This window comes from Microtus pennsylvanicus, chromosome 10 (assembly GCF_037038515.1).
Source record: "Microtus pennsylvanicus isolate mMicPen1 chromosome 10, mMicPen1.hap1, whole genome shotgun sequence".
In the NCBI taxonomy this organism is placed as follows: domain Eukaryota; kingdom Metazoa; phylum Chordata; class Mammalia; order Rodentia; family Cricetidae; genus Microtus; species Microtus pennsylvanicus.
Genome location: NC_134588.1, coordinates 82,560,482 through 82,573,228, shown reverse-complemented (window position 1 = coordinate 82,573,228; position 12,747 = coordinate 82,560,482).

Genomic DNA, 12,747 nt, shown 5'->3' with positions numbered 1-12,747 from the left:
TGTTTTTTTGTTTTTGTTTTCACTGAGCTTGAAACCATCTCAAACCTCCTGCAGTTTAGAACGTGAATGGTTGATGCATCACTTGTGGAACACACCCATCCAACAAGTGCAAAAGCAGATGACAACAAAACCATAAAACGAGAACACTGATTCTAAAAAAATCTGCAGAGTCCAAGCACAGAGCTCCTAGCTGCAGGTGGCACCTTTGCAGGAGAATGGCTTCACCCATTGAGAGTCAAGAGAGCGTCTGAGGGTCATGGCTGTCAAAGTATGTGTTTGTGTCTCCATGTGGGTGTTTACAGTGAGTACAGAGGCCCGACGAGGGTGTTAGATGCCCTAGAGCTGGAGTTACAGGCAGTTGTGAGCCCCCTGATGTGGGTGCTAGAGACCAGACCTGGGCGCTCTGCAAGTGCAGTGAGTGTTCTCTCGGTCACTGCGCCCTCAGGTAGATGCTGCACATCACGGTCCCTGTGTTCATCAGGAGCTCTTCCTGCTCATCTCCCCGCTCCAGGACACATCAGGAGCTCTTCCTGCTCATCTCCCCACTCCAGGACACATCAGGAGCTCTTCCTGCTCATCTTCCCACTCCAGGACACATCAGGAGCTCTTCCTGCTCATCTCCCCGCTCCAGGACACATCAGGAGCTCTTCCTGCTCATCTCCCCGCTCCAGGACACATCAGGAGCTCTTCCTGCTCATCTCCCCGCTCCAGGACACACTTGGAGTTGTCAGGTCTGTCATCAAGACTTGGATCTAATTCTTACCTTACTTGCCCCCCTCTAGGATTAGAATGCCCAGATGAGCAGGTTTAGGGGGAAGGATTTGTCTCAATAATGCCAAGAATTGTCTATATTTGTATAGGGCATTCTGCTTTAGTTTAGCTTAGACGGGCATGAAATTGTAAAACAAAAAAAACCTAAACCCATAAGGATTTTTTTTTCATCTTAGAGCCAGTGGGCCACCTAATTTTTTGAATTTAAGATAAGAAAACACAAAGCCTGGCGTGGTGACACGCGTCTGTAATCCAGAACTGAGATGACTTAGGCAGGAGGGTAGTTGGTCAAGGTTAAACTGAATTACATAGTGAGATCCATACTCTAAATAAATAAATAACACGAATTAGGTACTTCATCATTGTTAAATTACAAAGTATGGGCCCATGTAACAACTCAGTGGGTAAAGATGCCTGCTCACCTAGGTTTGTATCCACACTGGGGAAGATCCTGACCTTCATAAGCAGTGTGTGGTATGTACACATACACACTCACACACACACACACTCACACACACACTCACTCTCACACACACACTCACTCACTCACACAGGAATAAAAGTAATTAAATTTAAAAAATCAATTAATTTGGTGAGTGTGATGACACACAGCTTTTAATGCCGGCACTCAGAAGGCAGAGGCAGGAGGATTTCTGTGAATTTGATGTGAGCCTAGTCTACATAGCAAGTTCCAAGACAGCTAGGGCTACATAATGAAATCTAGTTTCAAAAGAATTAATTAAAGAAGCAAAGTAATGCTGGGCAGTGGTAGTATACGCCTTTAATCCCAGCACTTAGGGAGGCAGAGGCAGGTGGATCTCTGTGAGTTTGAGGCCGGCTTGTTCTACAAAGCGAGTTCCAGGATAGCCAAAGACCAGAGATACACAGAGAAAGCCTGTCTCGAAATAAAAAAAAAAGAAAGAAAAGAAAAAAAAAGAATGAACAAAGAAAAAACCAAGAAAACAAAACCCCAAAGTAATGAAATATATAATGTAAAAACATTGAAAGCACTGTTACTAGCTGCTCCTACCTTTGCCCAGTCCCCTCAGCTTGGTGGCCTCTTCCTCTTCATCCACAAATTCTGTACTTATTCAATATATATTTAGACATGGGATGAAAAGGATATTTTGCTTTTACATTTATATTTACCTCCATCATATCATTAGATCTTGGAAGGTCATTGAAGACTTGAGAAAGTTCATAGAAATGAACAAAATAACACCCATTTAATTCCTTCTGAGAGCAGCAAAAAGAGATATGGATTAGTGATTAGGCACATGTGTTGTTTGCTCTTCCAGATGGTCTGCATTCCTAGCACACATGGCAGCTTCCAACAGTCTGCAACTCCAGTCCCAGGGGATACCTTCTTCTGGCTTCCAGGGATAGTGTGTACCAGGTGCACACACATACATGCAGGCAAAACACCTGTACACAGAAAATAAAACTAAAATCATTAAAAAGAAAGCAATAAAATGAAAAGGAAAGCATCACAAGTGATCCCAGTAGGTGCCACTGTTTATCTGGTGTCCTTTACTAATAGACGTGTAGTCATGGGCTTCCCACAATATGAAATACTAGTTTTAAAAATATAGCCAAACGGTGATGGCACACGCCTTTAATCCTAGCACTTGGGAAGCAAAGGCAGGTGGATCTCTGTGAGTTTGAAGTCAACCTGGACAGTCAGGAGAAACCCTGTTACTTAAACACCCCCACCCAAAAAAGTGAAAAGAAAAAAATATCTATATAAAATATATATACACACAATGTGTGTGTGTGTGTGTTGTGAGTGTATGCTGCGTGTGTGAGGTTGATGGCAGAAGTCAGAAGAGGGAATTGGATTCCTCACCTCACCAAGCTGGGGTTAGTCAGTTGTGAGCCACCTCACGTGGGTGCTGAGAATAGAGTTCAAGCCCTCTGGGAGAGCAGCAGGTGCTCTTGTCCACCGAGTCACCTCTCCAGCCAATGACACATGTTTGATCAATATCCAACTTCAGTACCAGATGCTGAAGGGGAATTTGCCAATCAATATTTTAATGTTTATTTACCAGCGGTCCAGGCTAGCTAGCAATGAAGAGGGTTTTTTCCACGATCCACTAGAGGGCGCGCTCTTTCCAGTTGTTTAATATTCATTTGCTTCCGGGGTACTTTTCTGTAGTTGGAAATACAGGCTTTGTCTCACAAAGATAGAGGTGGCAATGGCACCAAAGAGCTAGGGAAGCCTCGAACCCCCAGCCCATCCCCAGTGTGTGTGTGTGTGTGTGTGTGTGTGTGTGTGTGTTATGCTCACATTCCATAGGTATGCTATGTCTGAGAGGAAAGATTTTTGTTGTTGTTTGTTTTTTGATTTTTTTTATTTATTTATTATGTATACAATATTCTGTCTGTATGCCTGAAGGCCAGAAGAGGGCGCCAGACCTCTTTACAGATGGTTGTGAGCCACCATGTGGTCGCTGGGAATTGAACTCAGGACCTTTGGAAGAGCAGGCAATGCTCTTAACCACTGAGCCATCTCTCCAGCCCCTGTTTTTTGATTTTTTGAGACAGGATCTGTCTACATAGCCCAGGCCGACCTGGAACTCACTAAGACTTGCCTGCCTCTGCCTCCCAAGTGCTGGGATTAAAGGCATGCACCATTACTGCCCAGCTAAAATTTTTTAACTTTTGAAGTTATTTTTAACTATGTGGCCGGGCGATGGTGGCGCACGCCTTTAATCCCAGCACTCGGGAGGCAGAGGCAGGCGGATCTCTGTGAGTTCGAGACCAGCCTGGTCTACAAGAGCTAGTTCCAGGACAGGCTCCAAAACCACAGAGAAACCCTGTCTCGAAAAAAACAAAACAAAACAAAACAAACTATGTGTCTGTGTGTGGGTATATGCACATGACTGCAGTTTCCTCCAGAGGCAGACCTGTCAGATCCGCTGGAGCTGGGGTTGCAGACGATTGTAGTTGCCTGATGTGGTGCAGGGATTTGTATGTGCAATGCCCATGCAGGACAGAAGAGGGTATCGAATACCCTGGAACTAGATATGGATGCTAGGAACTGATCCTAGGTCCTCGCAAGAGCAGCAAGTCCTTCCTTCCTTCCTTCTTTCCTTCCTTTCTTCTTTTTTAAAAGATTTACTTACTTATGTATATAGTGTTCTGCCTGCATGTATGTCTGCAGGCCAGAAGAGGACACCAGAACTCATTACAGATGTTGTGAGCCACCATGTGGTTGCTAAGAGTTGAATTCAGGACCTCTAGAAGAGCAGCCAGTGCTCTTAACCACTGAGCCACCTCCCCAGCTCCCCAAGAAGAAGACAAAAAGAAAGAGACAAATATTGCTAGTGGTAGAAGGTTTGCTTGTTTCCATACAAAATCCACCAGAACGAGAAGGACATGAATCACCCCATACATTGGCAGAACTGCAGCGTTTGGAAAGAAATTTATGTGCTCACCTACAGAAGCCAGCCGAGACACACGAAGGAACACTAACAGGATAGCAGTACACACCAATCTCCAAAGTCCACCTTCAGCATTCTCCAGAAATGAGCACTGACGTTGAAAATGGAGGTGGGCGTCAACTGATAGAGCTAGTGGGATATGCCAGGCCGCTGCCAGGCAGTGGAGCACATGGGCAAGCTGGCTGGGTGGTGGCAGTAAGTGCCATTGTTCGCTGTTACTCTGTTTTCTCACAGTCTTCTTTGAGCACGGAGTTCAGCTGAGGCTGCACTGTTCTTAGCACCAGTGAGGCAATCAGCGATTATGTTTCAGATACAAAAGGGATTAAGTGATCGCATGTTGGAGGCAGAGATCTGTGCAGCCTGCCTCGTCCTCTGAACTCTCAGGCCCCAGGAAAGTCAGCAGCCAGGGATGTGTAGGAGGCGACAAGCAAGTGGGGTTATTTGGTGTCTGGCAGTGGTGAGCCTTGTGCAGTCTGGGTCTCGAGACCACCCACAGAGGGAAGTGCTCTTTCCAGAAGAGCTACCCCATCCCGGAAAGTTCCTATTTCCCTGCCAGGTTGCACAGAAACCCACATACAGTGGAATAGGAGGTGGCCAAGGTATGCCATTCTAGGGACCCAAGCAGTTTGCTCCAGTGTTGCTTCAGGCCATGCATGCATGCTACAATCTATTTTGGGAATTCCTCAGCCTGGGCTGCTGGGGGACACATGTCAGGGAATCTGGCAGGGACTTGTTCTTCTTGCTCATGGTCAAAGGCACGGAGCCAAGGGAAGCAGGAAATAGAGGCTGGCTAGACTTCTGGGCATAGAGATTGGACAAGAGGGTCTGTCCAACTTTGGAAGAGCCTCAGTGGCTGGGGTGGGCGGGGGGTTGGAATGCACAACGCCTTCTTGTCCTCTGTTTTTGGCACCAAACAAAGATTTCCAAAGCCACAGGGAAGACTGAACTAGGAAAGCCCCCCTTGAAGCATTGAAAAAGGCCAGCTTTTCTGTGCACAAAAGGAGGGCAGTTGATGGTCCAAGGCTCACAGAATCAACAGTCAGGAAATGTGTCACTAGTTTGGCACGGGCGCCTCCATTGGGTTAAGAAAAGGAGGTAGAAGACTTAGAATGTTGACATTCAGTGGTTTTAAAAATAGTTATTTATTTTATTTTGAGACGGGGTCTTGCGTAGCCCGGGCTAGCCTTGAACTCACTACGTAGCTGAGAATGACCTTGAACTTCTGATCCTTCTGCCTTCAGTTCTGGGATTACAGAAGTGCTCTACCATGCCTGGTCTATGAGGTGTTGGGTACTGAATCCAGGACTTTGTAAATGCTAAGCAAGCACTCTACTTATTGAGCGACAGCCCAGGTGTTCCTCTGTCCCAAACACTCCCAGGAGGGAGGAGGTATAGGAGGATGAGGCAATCTCCTTAGTGCAGGGAGACAGAAATGCAGGGGTGAGGGATGAGATGAATGCTAACAGTGGTGTGTTCCCTGCCAGCTCAGCTCTGGGGTGCTCTCAAGGGATGTTCACACATGGGGTGCTCACACATGGGGTGCTCCACGCAGTGCCTTCACAGTGCTGAGTTCAGTTAACACCACAAACATGGCTTTTCCCAGATGTTCTAGGATCCCCTGTAGAGACTGGTGGCAGCTGGCATCCCCCACCCCTAACCCTGAGGGAATGTTCTCTGCAGCACTCTCTGGAGAGATGATCTCATTTATGTCACCATAAAAATGTTAGCTGTCTGCAGACAATGTGTGGATGACCACTTGAAGAATCTGAGTTAGTTTCTGCTGGTTATGGAGTTGGTTCAAAACCTGGTTATCTTTACTGGTTGTAGCCTTAGGCAGCACCCCCACCCCCATCTTTAGCCCACACTAGAAAATGGAGTCATAAAAACATCTCAAGTAAAGCAGGGTGTGGGCACTTGCCTGTATTCTCAGTCCTTTAGAGGAAGAGATGGGAGGGTTGGCAGTTCAAGGCCAGCCTGGGCAACACAGTAGAACTCTACCCATCTCTGAATTGCTCTCCCAAGTTTTTCTGAGCCTAAAGCTGTTCAGTCAGGGCCTTGCTGATTCCAACTTTCCTCGGGGGAGAAAGGTGTGAGCAATGCCAGATCTTCAGGACGTTCAAGGAAAATTGATAATAGTGGAGGCCGGGCAGGGTTTAACTGAGCCAGCGACACAGTCACAACAAAATCTCATTCTTTTTCTTCCGGCAAGAAGAGTACATAGTTTTATGTACTCTGCACACAAAGTCAACACATAGCTGTCATATTTACCGGCATCAGTGTGTGCACAGACGTTGTGGAATGTTCAAATCAAGGTGACCTAAGCAAATATTTATCATTTCTCTTCCATACCTTTGCTTTTGTTTGATTTTGTTTTGAGATAGGATCTCTTTCAGCCAAGGCTAGCCTTGGACTTGCTCTGAAACCAGTATAACCTTGATCCTCATGCCTCCACCACCTCAGTCCTGGGACTATAGGTGTTGGCCATTTATATCCAGTGCAAACTCCCTCATCTAAATTGTTATTTTGTTTGAGATGAGGACTTACTGTGCCATCAAAGCTGGCCTTAAAATACTAGACTCACTGGGACAGTGGCATGTGCCTCTAATCTCTGCACACTGGAAGAGTTCAAAGTGATTCTTGTCTGCACATAGCGTTTAAGACAACACACACACGCACGCTTATGGTCTCAAGAGAACACTCTGTCTCAGCCTTCCTTATAGCTGGGGCTATAGATGTTACCATACCACACCAGGCTTTTCCAGATTTCTAAGAATTTTTTAAAAGCGTTTACTTAATTTTAAGTCCATGTTTTCTACTGACTTGAAACTATGAAGTAGGATGATTATACACAAACACCTTTTTTTAAGAGCCTGGATCTTGGTATACACTGGAGGATCGTCTTAATTGGTGTCCAAGAGTACTGAACTGTTTCCTATGCTCGCCTACCTCACCAGCTCCCAGAAGCAGAAACCAAACGACCACAAATTTGTGGCCAGCCTGGGCTGTATGGCTAAACTCTCAAAAAGAAAATAAAAATCTTTCACCAATGCATGAGATGAGAACTAATCCATTATAAGCAAGAGGACCTCCAGTCAGGAACATTTAATTCTCTGCCTTACGTGGTTGGCAATCCCTGTACATCAGTATCTGAATGGTCACTAGGACCCATGTGCACTGCCTATACTTCAACCAACAACTGTTTCACTTGCGGCCCAGTGAGTTTTCTAAAAAAGAAAAAAAGGTTTTTATCACTTTTAATTATGTGTACCTCTCTCTCTCTCTCTCTCTCTCTCTCTCTCTCTCTCTCTCTCTCTCACACACACACACACACACACACAGAGAGAGAGAGAGAGAGAGAGAGAGAGAGAGAGAGAGAGAGAGAGAGAGCGCGCACATGCGAGAGCAATATGTATAGTAAATGCCCACAGAAGCCTGAGGCAATGAATCTCCCCAGGGCTGGAGTTAAGGTGGTTGCAAGACACCTGATTTGAGTGCTGGTAGCCACACTTGGGTCCTCATACATGATCTTCACGCTGAGTCATTTCCCCGCAGCCAGCCAGCTACCCCTGGCCTGCCAAGTGGACTCTTGATGTGCACTTTGACCCAGATTGAGGATGGCTAGTCTTTGGTTGACAGTCCCTGGAGGCCAATGTGCAGTGACTGGTCTGTTTCTTCGAGTATGGATACTTTCACAGCAGAGGGCACCTGGTGGCTAGTTACAGCTGAATTGCTAGGGGTTATTCCCCTTACAGTGAGGCCTGGGGGTTCAGAACATTATGTGGATATGCAGGGGAGGGGCCTGGCCATCTCCCTTTCACCCCAGGAGTCCTCAGAGTTACTAAAGTGAACTTGGACTGGTGCCTGAGAATCTCATCAGCCTAGTCCCTGCATATCTGACCTAGGCCTTCTTCCTAAGGTAAAAAATCAGGAGCCACATTGGATCATTCATTTACAAGGTCACAGGGACACTGTGCAGTGGTCACTCAATACTCAAATTGGTACTTCCCTACTGGATGTCACTTCAAAGAGGCATCTCAAGTGGTCCTTTGTTCAAAGAAATGGAATCATTTCCATGAAAGGAACTCAATTGTGGAGTCTATTTCAGATATGAATTTCACAGGAAATGCTTTTCACTGTGAATATACAGCTATTGGGGAAAGACTTTGCTACGCTTACTTTTGTGTCTGGCAATTAGTCCTGAACACATTACAGACTTTGGAGCCATGGGCGTCTAGGTGTGATCCTTCATTTCCTCATTTGTTAGTCCTGATTGTAAAGAAGCTACTTATTCATTCAGCTCCCGCTGTCTTCCTTGCTTCTGATTTCTTGAGAAAGGGTGTCAAACTACCCGGCTCCTCAGAACTCACAGTGTAACATGATTTCATGACCCTCTTGTTTCTAACTCCCAAATGCTGGAGTTTTCTAAGTTGCAAAAACTGGACTAGCAGCAATATTTCTTGGCTAATATTTGCAAAGTATCCACCGAGGTAGCTTGGTGAAAATATAAGGACATCAGGGTGTGCAGGGGTTAAAGGAGTATTGCATGAAAGGCAAACAGGGCTATTAGCACAATACCTGGCATGCAGTGAGTGATCATTTCATTTTATTAACATGGAAGCCATTCTGTGGGATCCTGCTGATTCCAAGGACGTGATGATACTGCCTAAGGACCCTCCTCTGGGGAGGGATGTCTCACTAACTGGCAAGGTGCCAGGGTAACAGTTGTGACACCTCAATCACTGAAACTTCATGATGTGTTTATTTCAGTTTCCTAGGAAACAGGCTAATACTCTGACCATAAGCCTGGGAATCCTGGCTGTGCAGACGTTAAAGCTTCCTAAATGCTGTTGCGATCACCCTGGGCTGGTTAAGAAGCCCCAGGTCTGCAGAGGGCTTATATTATTTGTGCATTGCTATGGATACAGCACAAAGGCAGGTGCCAGTGACATGGACAGGATGTAGGATTTAAGGCAGCTAACGACAGGGACCATTCTCTCTGAATGTATTATTCCTGGAAAACTTTTGCAAAATATTTGGGGCGTGAGGCACACTGCTGAGAACATGACTTTGGGTGGGTCATTCCACACTCCTGACAGGCAGCTTGGGAAAAAGTTGAGAGGTACATGTGCCATGGCGTGCGTGCGTGCGTGCGTGCGTGTGTGCGTGTGTGTGTGTGTGCTGGGATCAAACTCAGGCCATTAAGCGTGGGGGTAAGCACCTTACATGCTGAGCCATTTCACCAACCCCTGTACTGTGTACTTCAAATCCATCCTAGCTAAATTGATCAAAATAGAATTTGGAGGTGTCTATGATGAACTGTGTTAACTAGCTCAGTTAAGCCTTTCTTTCTTTCTTTCTTTCTTTCTTTCTTCCTTCCTTCCTTCCTTCCTTCCTTCCTTCCTTCCTTCCTTCCTTCCTTCCTTCCTTCTTTTTTTCTTCTTCAAGACAGGGTTTCTCCATGTAGCTCCAGCTGTCCTGGAACTCACTTTGTAGACCATGCTGGCCGTGAACTCAGAATCCCACCTGCCTCTGTCTCCAAGTGCTGGGATTAAAGGTGTGCACCACCACACCCAGCTATGGCTTTTTTTTTCTTACTTGCCCTTCACAAGTGGCTATCAGTTGGCTCTTGTACTGTCTTCAAGATAGATTGTTCCCCCTCTAAGGGAGCAGCATGGGATGTGAACAGCTTAGGTCTTCTTGGCAAACTGTCAAGTATTAAATGAAAACCAGACAGGTACTTAGAGTGCTTTCTGAGATGCCAGTGTTAAATGGCGGCTGACATGTGGCAACACAATAGGGCCTTTCTGTTACAAATACATTACTCTTTATTTAAATTAAAAATATGCACACAATAATAATGTATGTTTATATGACTTGCATATTTAATGCATAGGAATTGTTGCCTGGGACTGAGGACAGCGAGGAATGGGGATAAAAGGAAAACAAGCAAGAGAAGACTCAAAGAGATGACGTCATGCTCCCTGGAGACACAGCTGTTAAGTGGAGCTGAGCTGAACAGAGCTGTCACTCAAAGGAGCAAACCCCTGCTTGTGGCCTGGTGCTCTCAAGAGCAAACAAGGGCAGCAATCAAAGACTGAGCAGGGTGCTGGCGGTGGCGGTGCATGCACACCTTTATCCCAGCATTCGGGAGGTGTGGCAGAGGCAGGGGGATCTCTGTGAGTTTGAAGCCAGCCTGGTCTGCAGACCAGGTTCCAAGACAGGCTCCAAAGCTACAGAGAAACTCCACCTCAAAAATAAATAAATAAATAAATACATACATAAATAAATAAATAAATAAAAGACTGAGCAGGACCTTACTGTATAAAGACACCTGTGTAAGAAAGCCATTGCTTTGCATGCTAACCTGAAAACGGAAAGAAAGCAGTGTTCTGTTCATCACCCACTCTCAGAGGTTACTGCTACTGTTGTCACTTTTTCTTTTTCTTTTTTTTGGTTTTTCGAGACAGGGTTTCTCTGTGGCGTTGGAGTCTGTCCTGGAACTAGCTCTTGTAGACCAGGCTGGTCTCGAACTCACAGAGATCCGCCTGCCTCTGCCTCCCGAGTGCTGGGATTAAAGGCGTGCGCCACCATCGCCCGGCTGTTGTCACTTTTTCCTTGGAAAGAACAGATTCATGCATTTGTCTTCCCTTTTGAGGAGCTCTACTTCTTCTTGATTGACTCATTTCATTCCCAGTAGCATCAAAGGGAAAGGAAATGAACCATGATTGTCCTGGGGCAAATAATCCCAGCTCAATGAACCAGTAAAGAATTCTCAGGAGTTGAAGCAGGAAGTTCTTGAAGATATGGTTCTTTTAAAATACTCTTAGCAGGGCAGTGGTGGTACACACTTTTGGTCCCAGCACTTGGGAAGCAGAGGCAGGTGGATTTCTATAGTTCGAGGCCCACCTGGTCTCTAGAGAAAGTTCCATGACAGTCAGGGTCACACAGAAAAACCCTGTCTCAAAAAACAAAACAAAACAAAACAGCCGGATGGTGGTGGCGCACGCCTTTAATCCCAGCACTCAGAAGGCAGAGGCAGGTGGATCTCTGCGAGTTCAAGGCCAATCTACAGCCTGGTCTTCAGAGGTTATTTCCAGAACAGCCAAGGAAACCATATCTCAAAAACAAAAACAAAACAAGACAATCTAAAAATATCTTCGAGACCCCTGAAATGGTCACCATAGATCAAATAAGAGACCATAGAGTGTTGAGCTCTAAACTGGATGTTCATATCATATGCCCTTCCACACAGGCTCAGGGATCTTCTAGAGCGGGGTGGTGTGGACGAGATTGCCAGAGGCAGAGGTGATGGGAAGCAGCAAGGAGACTCTTTCCTGGTTACGGAAGGGCATTTGCACACGTGACCGCACAGTGACTGTCACAGCATGCACGAGACCTGCACAAACTCAAGCAGGGCAGAATCTCAGCACAGGATGTGGGCACAAAATCCTACCAGTGGCCAAGGAAGCTGTTGGCATTTGATAGCTTCGTGGAGAGGGAGAGGCAGTTTCCTTTACTGGGTGACCCCTGGCAGGTCAACCACACATTGGGGCAGGCCAAGACAAGCTGGGCAAAAATAATGGGGTTGATGGGGGTTAGAGGATTAGAAAATTCAAAGTTAGCCGGGCGGTGGTGGCGCACGCCTTTAATCCCAGCACTTGGGAGGCAGAGGCAGGCGGATCTCTGTGAGTTTGAGACCAGCCTGGTCTACAAGAGCTAGTTCCAGGACAGGCTCCAAAACCACAGAGAAACCCTGTCTCGAAAAATAAAAAAAAAAAAAAGAAAATTCAAAGTTGAGTGGGAAAGAATGGGAGGGTGAAGGTGGTGCTTATAGGAAGAATTGGGGGAAAGGAAAGAAAGTGTTCAAGATACATTGTATGAAATTATCAAAGAATCAGTAAAGATATTGTTAAAATATTTGTCAATTTCATACATGAACCTAATGAATTTTGGTTGTGTTCAGCCTTTCATTAGTCTTCCTCTTCCTCCTTTCACTGAAAACTGTCTTCTAATGCTATGGGAGCTCCTTCAGCTCCTTCAGCCAATAGCCTTTAAGATACCATCCCACTTGAGTGCAGTCTCTTACACTATAAATGTAACTGTAAAGCATGTGTGTGTGTGTGTGTGTGTGTGTGTGTGTGTGAGTGCACACGCTCTTTCTCTCTCTTGCTTCCAGCTACTAGACTCTCTTTCCTGTTTGTGCAGAGGGCTGTAATCTAGGACAGTGATCTGAGTCTTCCTTAAATAAACAACCTTTTATTATACGTCATTCTGAACTAGTGTGGGATTATTTTGTGTCTTCCACCATCGTTCTAAACTATCTCCTATTTTCAAGTCTTTGTATTTGTGGGTGGGTGGGAGGCCCGCTGAATGTAATAATGATGGCTTGAATGAGCATCAGTGGGGCTAATTACTAGAATATGTGTCTTGTCGGTGGCTATCCCACTGAAGAGCATGATACTCCCTCTACCAGCATCCATCCATTAACTTCCCACAGTTCCTTCATGGGGGGCGAGGGGCACCATTTGGCTCT